Source organism: Bombina bombina, chromosome 2 (genome assembly GCF_027579735.1).
Source record: "Bombina bombina isolate aBomBom1 chromosome 2, aBomBom1.pri, whole genome shotgun sequence".
Lineage (NCBI taxonomy): Eukaryota > Metazoa > Chordata > Amphibia > Anura > Bombinatoridae > Bombina > Bombina bombina.
In genome coordinates, this window is record NC_069500.1 from 11,224,972 (window position 1) to 11,245,953 (window position 20,982).

The following is a 20,982-nucleotide window of genomic DNA, read 5'->3' on the forward strand; positions in this document are numbered from 1 at the left end:
AAACCTACTGTATATTAGTAACATAAATACTGTAATACACAGACAAACCTACTGTATATTAGTAACATAAAGTCTGTAATACACAGACAAACCTACTGTATATTAGTAACATAAAGACTGTAATACACAGACAAACCTACTGTATATTAGTAACATAAAGACTGTAATACACAGACAAACCTACTGTATATTAGTAACATAAAGACTGTAATACACGGACAAACCTACTGTATATTAGTAACATAAAGACTGTAATACCCAGACAAATCTACTGTATATTAGCAACATAAAGACTGTAATACACAGACAAACATACTGTATATTAGTAACATAAAGACTGTAATACACAGATAAACCTACTGTATATTAGTAACATAAATGCTGTAATACACAGACAAACCTACTGTATATTAGTAACATAAAGACTGTAATACACAGACAAACCTACTGTATATTAGTAACATAAAGACTGTAATACACAGACAAACCTACTGTATATTAGTAATATAAAGACTGTAATACACAGACAAACCTACTGTATATTAGTAACATAAATACTGTAATACACAGACAAACCTACTGTATATTAGTAATATAAAGACTGTAATACACAGACAAACCTACTGTATATTAGTAACATAAAGACTGTAATACACAGACAAACCTACTGTATATTAGTAACATAAAGACTGTAATACACAGACAAACCTACTGTATATTAGTAATATAAAGACTGTAATACACAGACAAACCTACTGTATATTAGTAACATAAAGACTGTAATACACAGACAAACTTACTGTAAATTAGTAACATAAAGACTGTAATACACAGACAAACCTACTGTATATTAATAACATAAAGACTGTAATACACAGACAAACCTACTGTATATGAGTAACATAAAGACTGTAATACACAGACAAACCTACTGTATATTAGTTACATAAAGACTGTAATACACAGACAAACCTACTGTATATTAGTAACATAAAGACTGTAATACACAGACAAACCTACTGTATATTAGTAACATAAAGACTGTAATACACAGACAAACCTACTGTATATTAGTAACATAAAGACTGTAATACACAGACAAACCTACTGTATATTAGTAACATAAAGACTGTAATACACAGACAAACCTACTGTATATTAGTAACATAAAGACTATAATATACAGACAAACCTATTGTATATTAGTAACATAAAGACTGTAATACACAGAGAAACCTATTGTATATTAGTAACATAAAGACTGTAATACACAGATAAACCTACTGTATATTAGTAACATAAAGACTGTAATACACAGACAAACCTACTGTATATTAGTAACATAAAGACTGTAATACACAGACAAACATACTGTATATTAGTAACATAAAGACTGTAATACACAGAGAAACCTATTGTATATTAGTAACATAAAGACTGTAATACGCAGACAAACCTACTGTATATTAGTAACATAAAGACTGTAATACACAGATAAACCTACTGTATATTAGTAACATAAAGACTGTAATACACAGACAAACCTACTGTATATTAGTAACATAAATACTGTAATACACAGACAAACCTACTGTATATTAGTAACATAAAGACTGTAATACACAGACAAACCTACTGTATATTAGTAACATAAAGACTGTAATACACAGACAAACCTACTGTATATTAGTAACATAAAGACTGTAATACACAAACAAACCTACTGTATATTAGTAACATAAAGACTGTAAAACACAGACAAACCTACTGTATATTAGTAACATAAATACTGTAATACACAGACAAACCTCCTGTATATTAGTAACATAAATACTGTAATACACAGACAAACCTACTGTATATTAGTAACATAAAGACTGTAATACACAGACAAACCTACTGTATATTAGTAACATAAACACTGTAATACACTGACAAACCTACTGTATATTAGTAACATAAAAACTGTAATACACAGACAAACCTATTGTATATTAGTAACATAAAGACTGTAATACACAGACAAACCTACTGTATATTAGTAACATAAAGACTGTATTACACAAACAAACCTACTGTATATTAGTAACATAAATACTGTAATACACAGACAAATCTACGGTAAATTAGTAACATAAAGACTGTAATACACAGACAAACCTATTGTATATTAGTAACATAAAGACTGTAATACACAGACAAACCTACTGTATATTAGTAACATAAAGACTGTAATACACAGACAAACCTATTGTATATTAGTAACATAAAGACTGTAATACACAGACAAACCTACTGTATATTAGTAACATAAAGACTGTAATACACAGACAAACCTACTGTAAATTAGTAACATAAATAATGTAATACACAGACAAACCTATTGTATATTAGTAACATAAAGACTGTAATACACAGACAAACCTACTGTATATTAGTAACATAAATACTGTAATACACAGACAAACCTACTGTATATTAGTAACATAAAGACTGTAATACACAGACAAACCTACTGTATATTAGTAACATAAAGACTGTAATACACAGACAAACCTACTGTATATTAGTAACATAAAGACTGTAATACACAGACAAACCTACTGTATATAAGTAACATAAAGACTGTAATACACAGACAAACCTACTGTATATTAGTAACATAAAGACTGTAATACACAAACAAACCTACTGTAAATTAGTAACATAAATAATGTAATACACAGACAAACCTACTGTATATTAGTAACATAAAGACTGTAATACGCAGACAAACCTACTGTATATTAGTAACATAAAGACTGTAATACACAGACAAACCTACTGTATATTAGTAACATAAAGACTGTAATACACAGACAAACCTACTGTATATTAGTAACATAAAGACTGTAATACACAGACAAACCTACTGTATATTAGTAACATAAAGACTGTAATACACAGACAAACCTACTGTATATTAGTAACATAAAGACTGTAATACACAGACAAACCTACTGTATATTAGTAACATAAAGACTGTAATACACAGACAAACCTACTGTATATTAGTACCATAAATACTGTAATACACAGACAAACCTACTGTATATTAGTAACATAAAGACTGTAATACACAGACAAACCTACTGTATATTAGTACCATAAATACTGTAATACACAGACAAACCTACTGTATATTAGTAACATAAAGACTGTAATACACAGAAAAACCTACTGTATATTAGTAACATAAAGAATGTAATACACAGACAAACCTACTGTATATTAGTAACATAAATACTGTAATACACAGACAAACCTACTATAAATTAGTAACATAAAGACTGTAATACACAGAAAAAACCTACTGTATATTAGTAACATAAAGACTGTAATACACAGACAAACCTACTGTATATTAGTAACATAAATACTGTAATACACAGACAAACCTACTGTATATTAGTAACATAAAGAATGTAATACACAGACAAACCTATTGTATATTAGTAACATACAGACTGTAATACACAGACAAAAATTTTGTATATTAGTAACATAAAGACTGTAATACACAGACAAACCTACTGTATATTAGTAACATAAAGACTGTAATACACAGACAAACCTACTGTATATTAGTAACATAAAGACTGTAATACACAGACAAACCTACTGTATATTAGTAACATAAAGACTGTAATACACAGACAAACCTACTGTATATTAGTAACATAAAGACTGTAATACACAGATAAACCTACTGTATATTAGTAACATAAATACTGTAATACACAGACAAACCTACTGTATATTAGTAACATAAATACTGTAATACACAGACAAACCTACTGTATATTAGTAACATAAAGACTGTAATACACAGACAAACCTATTGTATATTAGTAACATAAAGACTGTAATACACAGACAAACCTACTGTATATTAGTAACATAAAGACTGTAATACACAGACAAACCTACTGTATATTAGTAACATAAAGACTGTAATACACAGACAAACCTACTGTATATTAGTAACATAAATACTGTAATACACAGACAAACCTACTGTATATTAGTAACATAAAGACTGTAATACACAAACAAACCTACTGTATATTAGTAACATAAAGACTGTAATACACAGACAAACCTACTGTATATTAGTAACATAAAGACTGTAATACACAGACAAACCTACTGTATATTAGTAACATAAAGACTGTAATACACAGACAAACCTACTGTATATTAGTAACATAAAGACTGTAATACACAGACAAACCTACTGTATATTAGTAACATAAAGTCTGTAATACACAGACAAATCTACTGTATATTAGTAACATAAATACTGTAATACACAGACAAACCTACTGTATATTAGTAACATATATACTGTAATACACAGACAAACCTACTGTATATTAGTTACATAAAGACTGTAATACACAGACAAACATACTGTATATTAGTAACATAAAGACTGTAATACACAGACAAACCTATTGTATATTAGTAACATAAAGACTGTAATACACAAACAAACCTACTGTATATTAGTAACATAAATACTGTAATACCCAGACAAACCTACTGTATATTAGTAACATAAAGACTGTATTACACAGACAAACCTATTGTATATTAGTAACATAAAGACTGTAATACACAGACAAACCTACTGTATATTAGTAATATAACGACTGTAATACACAGACAAACCTACTGTATATTAGTAACATAAATACTGTAATACGCAGAAAAACCTACTGTATATTAGTAACATAAAGACTGTAATACACAGACAAACCTACTGTATATTAGTAACATAAAAACTGTAATACACAGACAAACCTACTGTATATTAGTAACATAAAAACAGTAATACACAGACAAACTTACTGTATATTAGTAACATAAAGACTGTAATACACAGACAAACCTACTGTATATTAGTAACATAAAGACTGTAATACACAGACAAACTTACTGTATATTAGTAACATAAAAACTGTAATACACAGACAAACCTACTGTATATTAGTAACATAAAAACAGTAATACACAGACAAACTTACTGTATATTAGTAACATAAAGACTGTAATACACAGACAAACCTACTGTATATTAGTAACATAAAAACAGTAATACACAGACAAACTTACTGTATATTAGTAACATAAAAACAGTAATACACAGACAAACCTACTGTATATTAGTAACATAAATACTGTAATACCCAGACAAATCTACTGTATATTAGTAACATAAAGACTGTAATACCCAGACAAATCTACTGTATATTAGTAACATAAAGACTGTAATACACAGACAAACCTACTGTATATTAGTAACATAAAGACTGTAATACACAGACAAACCTACTGTATATTAGTAACATAAAAACTGTAATACACAGACAAACCTACTGTATATTAGTAACATAAAAACTGTAATACACAGACAAACCTACTGTATATTAGTAACATAAAAACAGTAATACACAGACAAACCTACTGTATATTAGTAACATAAAGACTGTAATACACAGACAAACCTATGGTATATTAGTAACATAAAGACTGTAATACACAGACAAACCTACTGTATATTAGTAACATAAAAACTGTAATACACAGTCAAACCTACTGTATATTAGTAACATAAAGACTGTAATACACAGACAAACCTACTGTATATTAGTAACATAAAGACTGTAATACACAGACAAACCTACAGTATATTAGTAATATAAAGACTGTAATACACAGACAAACCTACTGTATATTAGTAACATAAATACTGTAATACACAGACAAACCTACTGTATATTAGTAACATAAAGACTGTAATACACAGACAAACCTATTGTATATTAGTAACATAAAGACTGTAATACACAGACAAACCTACTGTATATTAGTAACATAAAAACTGTAATACACAGACAAACCTACTGTATATTAGTAACATAAAAACAGTAATACACAGACAAACTTACTGTATATTAGTAACATAAAGACTGCAATACACAGACAAACCTACTGTATATTAGTAACATAAATACTGTAATACACAGACAAACCTACTGTATATTAGTAACATAAAGTCTGTAATACACAGACAAACCTACTGTATATTAGTAACATAAAGACTGTAATACACAGAGAAACCTATTGTATATTAGTAACATAAAGACTGTAATACACAGACAAACCTACTGTATATTAGTAACATAAAACTGTAATACACAGACAAACCTACTGTATATTAGTAACATAAAGACTGTAATACACAGACAAACTTACTGTATATTAGTAACATAAAGACTGTAATACACAGACAAACCTACTGTATATTAGTAACATAAATACTGTAATACACAGACAAACCTACTGTATATTAGTAACATAAAGTCTGTAATACACAGACAAACCTACTGTATATTAGTAACATAAAGACTGTAATACACAGACAAACCTACTGTATATTAGTAACATAAAGACTGTATACACAGGACAAACCTACTGTATATTAGTAACATAAAGACTGTAATACACAGACAAACCTACTGTATATTAGTAACATAAAGACTGTAATACCCAGACAAACCTACTGTATATAGTAACATAAAGACTGTAATACACAGACAAACCTACTGTATATTTGTAACATAAAGACTGTAATACACAGACATAACCTACTGTATATTAGTAACATAAATGCTGTAATACACAGACAAACCTACTGTATATTAGTAACATAAAGGGACTGTAATACACAGACAAACCTACTGTATATTAGTAACATAAAGACTGTAATACACAGACAAACCTACTGTATATTAGTAACATAAGACTGTAATACACAGACAAACCTACTGTATATTAGTAACATAAATACTGTAATACACAGACAAACCTACTGTATATTAGTAATATAAAGACTGTAATACACAGACAAACCCTACTGTATATTAGTAACATAAAGGACTGTAATAAACAGACAAACCTACTGTATATTAGTACATAAAGACTGTAATACACAGACAAACCTACTGTATATTAGTAACTATAAAGACTGTAATACACAGACAAACTACTGTATATTAGTAACATAAAGACTGTAATACACAGACAAAACTACTGTAAATTAGTAACATAAAGACTGTATACACAGACAAACCTACTGTATATTAGTAACATAAAGACTGTAATACACAGACAAACCTACTGTATAATAGTAACATAAAGATTGTAATACACAGACAAACCTATTGTATATTAGTAACATAAAGACTGTAATACACAGTACAAACTAATGTATATTAGTAACATAAAGACTGTAATACACAGACAAACCTACTGTATATTAGTAACATAAAGACTGTAATACACAGACAAACCTAATGTATATTAGTAACATAAAGACTGTAATATCACAGACAAACCTATGTATATTAGTAACATAAAGACTGTAATACACAGACAAACTATTGTATATTAGTAACATAAAGACTGTAATACACAGAGAAACCTATTGTATATTAGTAACATAAAGACTGTAATACACAGATAAACCTACTGTATATTAAGTAACATAAAGGACTGTAATACACAGACAAACCTACTGTATATTAGTAACATAAAGACTGTAATACACAGAAAACCTACTGTATATTAGTAACATAAAGACTGTAATACACAGAGAAACCTACTTGTATATTAGTAACATAAAGACTGTAATACGCAGACAAACCTACTGTATATTAGTAACATAAAGACTGTAATACACAGATAAACCTACTGTATATTAGTAACATAAAGACTGTAATACACAGACAAACCTACTGTATATTAGCAACATAAAGACTGTAATACACAGAACAAACCTACTGTATATTAGTAACTTAAAGACTGTAAAACACAGGACCAAACCCTACTGTATATTAGTAACATAAAGACTGTAATACACAGACAAACCTACTGTATATTAGTAACATAAAGACTGTAATACACAAACAAACCTACTGTATATTAGTAACATAAAGACTGTAAAACACAGACAAACCCTACTGTATATTAGTAACATAAATACTGTAATACACAGACAAACCTCCTGTATATTAGTAACATAAATACTGTATTACACAGACAAACCTACTGTATATTAGTAACATAAAGACTGTAATACACAGACAAACTACTGTATATATAGTAACATAAACACTGTAATACACTGACAAACCTACTGTATATTAGTAACATAAAAACTGTAATACACAGACAAACCTATTGTATATTAGTAACATAAAGACTGTATACACAGACAAACCCTACTGTATATTAGTAACATATAAAGACTGTATTACACAAACAAACCTACTGTATATTAGTACATAAATACTGTAATACACAGACAAATCTACGGTAAATTAGTACAATAAAGACTGTATACACAGACAAACCTATTGTATATTAGTAACATAAAGACTGTAATACACAGACAAACCTACTGTATATTAGTAACATAAAGACTGTAATACACAGACAAACCTATTGTATATTAGTAAACATAAAGACTGTAATACACAGACAAACCTACTGTATATTAGTAACATAAAGACTGTAATACACAGACAAACCTACTGTAAATTAGTAACATAAATAATGTAATACACAGACAAACCTATTGTATATTAGTAACATAAAGACTGTAATACACAGACAAACCTACTGTATATTAGTAACATAAAGACTGTAATACACAGACAAACCTACTGTATATTAGTAACATAAAGACTGTAATACACAGACAAACCTACTGTATATTAGTAACATAAAGACTGTAATACACAGACAAACCTACTGTATATTAGTAACATAAAGACTGTAATACACAGACAAACCTACTGTATATTAGTAACATAAAGACTGTAATACACAGACAAACCTACTGTATATTAGTAACATAAAGACTGTAATACACAGACAAACCTACTGTATATAAGTAACATAAATACTGTAATACACAGACAAACCTACTGTATATTAGTAACATAAAGACTGTAATACACAAACAAACCTACTGTAAATTAGTAACATAAATAATGTAATACACAGACAAACCTACTGTATATTAGTAACATAAAGACTGTAATACACAGACAAACCTACTGTATATTTGTAACATAAAGACTGTAATACGCAGACAAACCTACTGTATATTAGTAACATAAAGACTGTAATACACAGACAAACCTACTGTATATTAGTAACATAAAGACTGTAATACACAGACAAACCTACTGTATATTAGTAACATAAAGACTGTAATACACAGACAAACCTACTGTATATTAGTAACATAAAGACTGTAATACACAGACAAACCTACTGTATATTAGTAACATAAAGACTGTAATACACAGACAAACCTACTGTATATTAGTAACATAAAGACTGTAATACACAGACAAACCTACTGTATATTAGTACCATAAATACTGTAATACACAGACAAACCTACTGTATATTAGTAACATAAAGACTGTAATACACAGAAAAACCTACTGTATATTAGTAACATAATGACTGTAATACAGAGACAAACCTATTGTATATTAGTAACATAAAGACTGTAATACACAGACAAACCTACTGTATATTAGTACCATAAATACTGTAATACACAGACAAACCTATTGTATATTAGTAACATAAAGACTGTAATACACAGACAAACCTACTGTATATTAGTACCATAAATACTGTAATACACAGACAAACCTACTGTATATTAGTAACATAAAGACTGTAATACACAGAAAAACCTACTGTATATTAGTAACATAAAGAATGTAATACACAGACAAACCTACTGTATATTAGTAACATAAATACTGTAATACACAGACAAACCTACTATAAATTAGTAACATAAAGACTGTAATACACAGAAAAACCTACTGTATATTAGTAACATAAAGACTGTAATACACAGACAAACCTACTGTATATTAGTAACATAAATACTGTAATACACAGACAAACCTACTGTATATTAGTAACATAAAGAATGTAATACACAGACAAACCTATTGTATATTAGTAACATACAGACTGTAATACACAGACAAAAATTTTGTATATTAGTAACATAAAGACTGTAATACACAGACAAACCTACTGTATATTAGTAACATAAAGACTGTAATACACAGACAAACCTACTGTATATTAGTAACATAAAGACTGTAATACACAGATAAACCTACTGTATATTAGTAACATAAATACTGTAATACACAGACAAACCTACTGTATATTAGTAACATAAATACTGTAATACACAGACAAACCTACTGTATATTAGTAACATAAAGACTGTAATACACAGACAAACCTATTGTATATTAGTAACATAAAGACTGTAATACACAGACAAACCTACTGTATATTAGTAACATAAAGACTGTAATACACAGACAAACCTACTGTATATTAGTAACATAAAGACTGTAATACACAGACAAACCTACTGTATATTAGTAACATAAATACTGTAATACACAGACAAACCCTACTGTATATTAGTAACATAAAGACTGTAATACACAAACAAACCTACTGTATATTAGTAACATAAAGACTGTAATACACAGACAAACCTACTGTATATTAGTAACATAAAGACTGTAATACACAGACAAACCTACTGTATATTAGTAACATAAAGACTGTAATACACAGACAAACCTACTGTATATTAGTAACATAAAGACTGTAATACACAGACAAACCTACTGTATATTAGTAACATAAAGTCTGTAATACACAGACAAATCTACTGTATATTAGTAACATAAATACTGTAATACACAGACAAACCTACTGTATATTAGTAACATAAATACTGTAATACACAGACAAACCTACTGTATATTAGTTACATAAAGACTGTAATACACAGACAAACATACTGTATATTAGTAACATAAAGACTGTAATACACAGACAAACCTATTGTATATTAGTAACATAAAGACTGTAATACACAAACAAACCTACTGTATATTAGTAACATAAATACTGTAATACCCAGACAAACCTACTGTATATTAGTAACATAAAGACTGTATTACACAGACAAACCTATTGTATATTAGTAACATAAAGACTGTAATACACAGACAAACCTACTGTATATTAGTAATATAACGACTGTAATACACAGACAAACCTACTGTATATTAGTAACATAAATACTGTAATACGCAGAAAAACCTACTGTATATTAGTAACATAAAGACTGTAATACACAGACAAACCTACTGTATATTAGTAAAATAAAAACTGTAATACACAGACAAACCTACTGTATATTAGTAACATAAAAACAGTAATACACAGACAAACTTACTGTATATTAGTAACATAAAGACTGTAATACACAGACAAACCTACTGTATATTAGTAACATAAAGACTGTAATACACAGACAAACCTTACTGTATATTAGTAAATAAAAAACTGTAATACACAGACAAACCTACTGTATATTAGTAACATAAAAACAGTAATTACACAGACAAAACTTACTGTATATTAGTAACATTAAAGACTGTAATACACAGACAAACCTACTGTATATTAGTAACATAAAGACTGTAATACACAGACAAACCTACTGTATATTAGTAACATAAAGACTGTAATACACAGACAAACCTACTGTATATTAGTAACATAAAGACTGTAATACAAGACAAACCTACTGTATATTAGTAACATAAAGACTGTAATACACAGACAAACCTACTGTATATTAGTAACATAAAGACTGTAATACACAGACAAACCTACTGTATATTAGTAACATAAAGACTGTAATACACAGACAAACCTACTGTATATTAGTAACATAAAAACAGTAATACACAGACAAACTTACTGTATATTAGTAACATAAAAACAGTAATACACAGACAAACCTACTGTATATTAGTAACATAAAGACTGTAATACACAGACAAACCTACTGTATATTAGTAACATAAAAACTGTAATACACAGACAAACCTACTGTATATTAGTAACATAAAAACTGTAATACACAGACAAACCTACTGTATATTAGTAACATAAAAACAGTAATACACAGACAAACCTACTGTATATTAGTAACATAAAGACTGTAATACACAGACAAACCTATGGTATATTAGTAACATAAAGACTGTAATACACAGACAAACCTACTGTATATTAGTAACATAAAAACTGTAATACACAGTCAAACCTACTGTATATTAGTAACATAAAGACTGTAATACACAGACAAACCTACTGTATATTAGTAACATAAAGACTGTAATACACAGACAAACCTACTGTATATTAGTAACATAAAGACTGTAATACACAGACAAACCTACTGTATATTAGTAACATAAAGACTGTAATACCACAGACAAACCTACTGTATATTAGTAACATAAAGACTGTAATACACAGACAAACCTACTGTATATTAGTAACATAAAGACTGTAATACACAGACAAACCTACTGTATATTAGTAACATAAAAACAGTAATACACAGACAAACTTACTGTATATTAGTAACATAAAAACAGTAATACACAGACAAACCTACTGTATATTAGTAACATAAAGACTGTAATACACAGACAAACCTACTGTATATTAGTAACATAAAAACTGTAATACACAGACAAACCTACTGTATATTAGTAACATAAAAACTGTAATACACAGACAAACCTACTGTATATTAGTAACATAAAAACAGTAATACACAGACAAAACCTACTGTATATAGTAACATAAAGACTGTAATACACAGACAAACCTATGGTATATTAGTAACATAAAGACTGTAATACACAGACAAACCTACTGTATATTAGTAACATAAAAACTGTAATACACAGTCAAACCTACTGTATATTAGTAACATAAAGACTGTAATACACAGACAAACCTACTGTATATTAGTAACATAAAGACTGTAATACACAGACAAACCTACAGTATATTAGTAATATAAAGACTGTAATACACAGACAAACCTACTGTATATTAGTAACATAAATACTGTAATACACAGACAAACCTACTGTATATTAGTAACATAAAGACTGTAATACACAGACAAACCTACTGTATATTAGTAACATAAAGACTGTAATACACAGACAAACCTACTGTATATTAGTAACATAAAGAATGTAATACACAGACAAACCTACTGTATATTAGTAACATAAAAACAGTAATACACAGACAAACTTACTGTATATTAGTAACATAAAGACTGCAATACACAGACAAACCTACTGTATATTAGTAACATAAATACTGTAATACACAGACAAACCTACTGTATATTAGTAACATAAAGACTGTAATACACAGACAAACCTACTGTATATTAGTAACATAAAAACAGTAATACACAGACAAACTTACTGTATATTAGTAACATAAAGACTGTAATACACAGACAAACCTACTGTATATTAGTAACATAAAAACAGTAATACACAGACAAACTTACTGTATATTAGTAACATAAAGACTGTAATACACAGACAAACCTACTGTATATTAGTAACATAAAGACTGTAATACACAGACAAACCTACTGTATATTAGTAACATAAAAACAGTAATACACAGACAAACCTTACTGTATATATTAGTAAACATAAAGACTGTAATACACAGACAAACCTACTGTATATTAGTAACATAAAGACTGTAATACACAGACAAACCTACTGTATATTAGTAACATAAAGACTGTAATACACAGACAAACCTACTGTATATTAGTAACATAAAGACTGTAATACACAGACAAACCTAATGTATATTAGTAACATAAAGACTGTAATACACAGACAAACCTACTGTATATTAGTAACATAAAGACTGTAATACACAGACAAACCTACTGTATATTAGTAACATAAATACTGTAATACACAGACAAACCTACTGTATATTAGTAACATAAAGACTGTAATACACAGACAAACCTACTGTATATTAGTAACATAAAGACTGTAATACACAGACAAACCTACTGTATATTAGTAACATAAAGACTGTAATACACAGACAAACCTACTGTATATTAGTAACATAAAGACTGTAATACACAAACAAACCTACTGTATATTAGTAACATAAATACTGTAATACACAAACAAACCTACTGTATATTAGTAATATAAAGACTGTAATACACAGACAAACCTACTGTATATTAGTAACATAAATACTGTAATACACAGACAAACCTACTGTATATTAGTAATATAAAGACTGTAATACACAGACAAACCTACTGTATATTAGTAACATAAAGACTGTAATACACAGACAAACCTACTGTATATTAGTAACATAAAGACTGTAATACACAGACAAACCGACTGTATATTAGTAACATAAAAACTGTAATACACAGACAAACCTACTGTATATTAGTAACATAAAGACTGTAATACACAGACAAACCTACTGTATATTAGTAACATAAAGACTGTAATACACAGACAAACCTATTGTATATTAGTAACATAAAGACTGTAATACACAGAGAAACCTATTGTATATTAGTAACATAAAGACTGTAATACACAGACAAACCTACTGTACATTAGTAACATAAAGACTGTAACACACAGACAAACCTACTGTATATTAGTAACATAAATACTGTAATACACAGACAAACCTACTGTATATTAGTAACATAAAGACTGTAATACACAGACAAACCTACTGTACATTAGTAACATAAAGACTGTAACACACAGACAAACCTACTGTATATTAGTAACATAAAGACTGTAATACACAGACAAACCTACTGTATATTAGTAACATAAAGACTGTAACACACAAACAAACCTACTGTATATTAGTAACATAAATACTGTAATACGCAGACAAACCTACTGTATATTAGTAACATAAACACTGTAATACGCAGACAAACCTACTGTATATTAGTAACATAAACACTGTAATACACTGACAAACCTACTGTATATTAGTAACATAAAGACTGTAATACACAGACAAACCTATTGTATATTAGTAACATAAAGACTGTAACACACAGACAAACCTACTGTATATTAGTAACATAAAGACTGTAATACACAGACAAACCTACTGTATATTAGTAACATAAATACTGTAATACACAGACAAACCTACTGTATATTAGTAATATAAAGACTGTAATACACAGAGAAACCTATTGTATATTAGTAACATAAAGACTGTAATACACAGACAAACCTACTGTATATTAGTAACATAAATACTGTAATACGCAGACAAACCTACTGTATATTAGTAACATAAAGACTGTAATACACAGACAAACCTACTGTATATTAGTAACATAAATACTGTAATACACAGACAAACCTACTGTATATTAGTAATATAAAGACTGTAATACACAGAGAAACCTATTGTATATTAGTAACATAAAGACTGTAATACACAGACAAACCTACTGTATAAAAGTAACATAAATACTGTAATACGCAGACAAACCTACTGTATATTAGTAACATAAACACTGTAATACACTGACAAACCTACTGTATATTAGTAACATAAAGACTGTAATACACAGACAAACCTACTGTATATTAGTAACATAAATACTGTAATACACAGACAAACCTACTGTATATTAGTAACATAAAGACTGTAATACACAGACAAACCTACTGTATATTAGTACCATAAATACTGTAATACACAGACAAACCTACTGTATATTAGTAACATAAAGACTGTAATACACAGACAAACCTACTATAAATTAGTAACATAAAGACTGTAATACACAGAAAAACCTACTGTATATTAGTAACATAAAGACTGTAATACACAGACAAACCTACTGTATATTAGTAACATAAATACTGTAATACACAGACAAACCTACTGTAAATTAGTAACATAAAGACTGTAATACACAGACAAACCTACTGTATATTAGTAACATAACAACTGTAATACACAGACAAACCTACTGTATATTAGTAACATAAATACTGTAATACACAGACAAACCTACTGTATATTAGTAACATAAAGACTGTAATACACAGACAAACCTACTGTATATTAGTAACATAAAGACTGTAATACACAGACAAAGCCACTGTATATTAGTTACATAAAGACTGCAATACACAGATAAACCTACTGTATATTAGTAACATAAAGAATGTAATACACAGACAAACCTATTGTATATTAGTAACATACAGACTGTAATACACAGACAAAATTTTTGTATATTAGTAACATAAAGACTGTAATACACAGACAAACATACTGTATATTAGTAACATAAAGACTGTAATACACAGATAAACCTACTGTATATTAGTAACATAAAGCCTGTAATACACAGACAAACCTACTGTATATTAGTAACATAAATACTGTAATACACAGACAAACCTATTGTATATTAGTAACATAAAGACTGTAATACACAGACAAACCTACTGTATATTAGTAACATAAAGACTGTAATACACAAACAAACCTAATGTATATTAGTAACATAAAGACTGTAATACACAGATAAACCTACTGTATATTAGTAACATAAATACTGTAATACACAGACAAACCTACTGTATATTAGTAACATAAATACTGTAATACACAGACAAACCTACTGTATATTAGTAACATAAAGACTGTAATACACAGACAAACCTATTGTATATTAGTAACATAAAGACTGTAATACACAGACAAACCTACTGTATATTAGTAACATAAATACTGTAATACACAGACAAACCTACTGTATATTAGTAACATAAAGACAGTAATACACAGACAAACCTACTGTATATTAGTAACATAAAGACTGTAATACACAGACAAACCTACTGTATATTAGTAACATAAATACTGTAATACACAGACAAACCTACTGTATATTAGTAACATAAATACTGTAATACACAGACAAACCTACTGTATATTAGTAACATAAAGACTGTAATACACAGACAAACCTACTGTATATTAATAACATAAAGACTGTAATACACAGACAAACCTACTGTATATTAGTAACATAAAGACTGTAATACACAGACAAACCTACTGTATATTAGTAACATAAAGAATGTAATACACAGACAACCTACTGTATATTAGTAACATAAAGACTGTAATACACAGACAAACCTACTGTATATTAGTAACATAAAGACTGTAATACACAGACAAACCTACTGTATATTAGTAACATAAAGACTGTAATACACAAACAAACCTACTGTATATTAGTAACATAAAGACTGTAATACACAGACAAACCTACTGTATATTAGTAACATAAAGACTGTAATACACAGACAAACCTACTGTATATTAGTAACATAAAGACTGTAATACACAGATAAACCTACTGTATATTAGTAACATAAAGACTGTAATACACAGACAAACATACTGAATATTAGTTACATAAAGACTGTAATACACAGACAAACCTACTGTATATTAGTAACATAAAGACTGTAATACACAGACAAACCTACTGTATATTAGTAACATAAAGACTGTAATACACAGACAAACCTACTGTATATAAGTAACATAAAGACTGTAATACACAGACAAACCTACTGTATATTAGTAATATAAAGACTGTAATACACAGACAAACCTACTGTATATTAGTAACATAAAGACTGTAATACACAAACAAACTTACTGTATATTAGTAACATAAAGACTGTAATACACAGACAAACCTACTGTATATTAGTAACATAAAGACTGTAATACACAGACAAACCTACTGTATATTAGTAATATAAAGACTGTAATACACAGACAAACCTACTGTATATTAGTAACATAAAGACTGTAATACACAAACAAACTTACTGTATATTAGTAACATAAAGACTGTAATACACAGACAAACCTACTGTATATTAGTAACATAAAGACTGTAATACACAGACAAACCTACTGTATATTAGTAACATAAAAACTGTAATACACAGACAAACCTACTGTATATTAGTTACATAAAGACTGTAATACACAAACAAACCTACTGTATATTAGTAACATAAATACTGTAATACACAGACAAACCTACTGTATATTAGTAACATAAATACTGTAATACACAGACAAACCTACTGTATATTAGTAACATAAATACTGTATTACACAGACAAACCTACTGTATATTAGTAACATAAATACTGTATTACACAGACAAACCTACTGTATATTAGTAACATAAAGACTGTAATACACAGACAAACTTACTGTATATTAGTAACATAAAGACTGTAATACACAGACAAACCTATGGTATATTAGTAACATAAAGACTGTAATACACAGACAAACCTACTGTATATTAGTAACATAAAAACTGTAATACACAGTCAAACCTACTGTATATTAGTAACATAAAGACTGTAATACACAGACAAACCTACTGTATATTAGTAACATAAAGACTGTAATACACAGACAAACCTACTGTATATTAGTAATATAAAGACTGTAATACACAGACAAACCTACTGTATATTAGTAACATAAATACTGTAATACACAGACAAACCTACTGTATATTAGTAACATAAAGACTGTAATACACAGACTAACCTACTGTATATTAGTAACATAAATACTGTAATACACAGACAAACCTACTGTATATTAGTAACATAAAACTGTAATACACAGACAAACCTACTGTATATTAGTAACATAAAGACTGTAATACACAGACAAACCTACTGTAGATTAGTAACATAAAGACTGTAATACACAGACAAACCTACTGTATATTAGTAACATAAAGACTGTAATACACAGACAAACCTATTGTATATTAGTAACATAAAGACTGTAATACACAGACAAACCTACTGTATATTAGTAACATAAAGAATGTAATACACAGACAAACCTACTGTATATTAGTAACATAAAGACTGTAATACACAGACAAACCTACTGTATATTAGTAACATAAAGACTGTAATACACAGACAAACCTACTGTATATTAGTAACCATAAAGACTGTAATACACAGACAAACCTACTGTATATTAGTAACATAAAGACTGTAATACACAGACAAACCTACTGTATATTAGTAACATAAAGACTGTAATACACAAACAAACCTACTGTATATTAGTAACATAAATACTGTAATACACAGACAAACCTACTGTATATTAGTAACATAAAGACTGTAATACACAGACAAACCTACTGTATATTAGTAACATAAAGACTGTAATACACAGACAAACCTACTGTATATTAGTAACATAAAGACTGTAATACACAGACAAACCTACTGTATATTAGTGACATAAAGACTGTAATACACAGATAAACCTACTGTATATTAGTGACATAAAGACTGTAATACACAGACAAATCTACGGTAAATTAGTAACATAAAGACTGTAATACACAGACTGTAATACACAGACAAACCTACTGTATATTAGTAACATAAAGACTGTAATACACAGACAAACCTACTGTATATTAGTAATATAAAGACTGTAATACACAGACAAACCTACTGTATATTAGTAACATAAAGACTGTAATACACAGACAAACCTACTGTATATTAGTAACATAAATACTGTAATACACAGACAAACCTACTATAAATTAGTAACATAAAGACTGTAATACACAGAAAAACCTACTGTATATTAGTAACATAAAGACTGTAATACACAGACAAACCTACTGTATATTAGTAACATAAATACTGTAATACACAGACAAACCTACTGTAAATTAGTAACATAAAGACTGTAATACACAGACAAACCTACTGTATATTAGTAACATAACGACTGTAATACACAGACAAACCTATTGTATATTAGTAACATAAAGACTGTAATACACAGACAAACCTACTGTATATTAGTAACATAAATACTGTAATACACAGACAAACCTACTGTATATTAGTAACATAAAGACTGTAATACACAGACAAACCTACTGTATATTAGAAACATAAAGACTGTAATACACAGACAAACCTACTGTATATTAGTAACATAAAGACTGTAATACACAGACAAACCTACTGTATACTAGTAACATAAAGACTGTAATACACACACAAACCTACTGTATATTAGTAACATAAAGACTGTAATACACAGACAAACCTACTGTATATTAGTAACATAAAGACTGTAATACACAGACAAACCTACTGTATATTAGTAACATAAATACTGTAATACACAGACAAACCTACTGTATATTAGTAACATAAAGACTGTAATACACAGACAAACCTACTGTATATTAGTAACATAACGACTGTAATACACAGACAAACCTATTGTATATTAGTAACATAAAGACTGTAATACACAGACAAACCTACTGTATATTAGTAACATAAAAACTGTAATACACAGACAAACCTACTGTATATTAGTAACATAAAGACTGTAATACACAGACAAACCTACTGTATATTAGTAACATAAAGACTGTAATACACAGACAAACCTACTGTATACTAGTAACATAAAGACTGTAATACACACACAAACCTACTGTATATTAGTAACATAAAGACTGTAATACACCAGACAAACCTACTGTATATTAGTAACATAAAGACTGTAATACACAGACAAACCTACTGTATATTAGTAACATAAAGACTGTAATACACAGACAAACCTATTGTATATTAGTAACATAAAGACTGTAATACACAGACAAACCTACTGTATATTAGTAACATAAAGACTGTAATACACAGATAAACCTACTGTGTATTAGTAACATAAAGACTGTAATACGCAGACAAACTTACTGTATATTAGTAACATAAAGACTGTAACACACAGACAAACCTA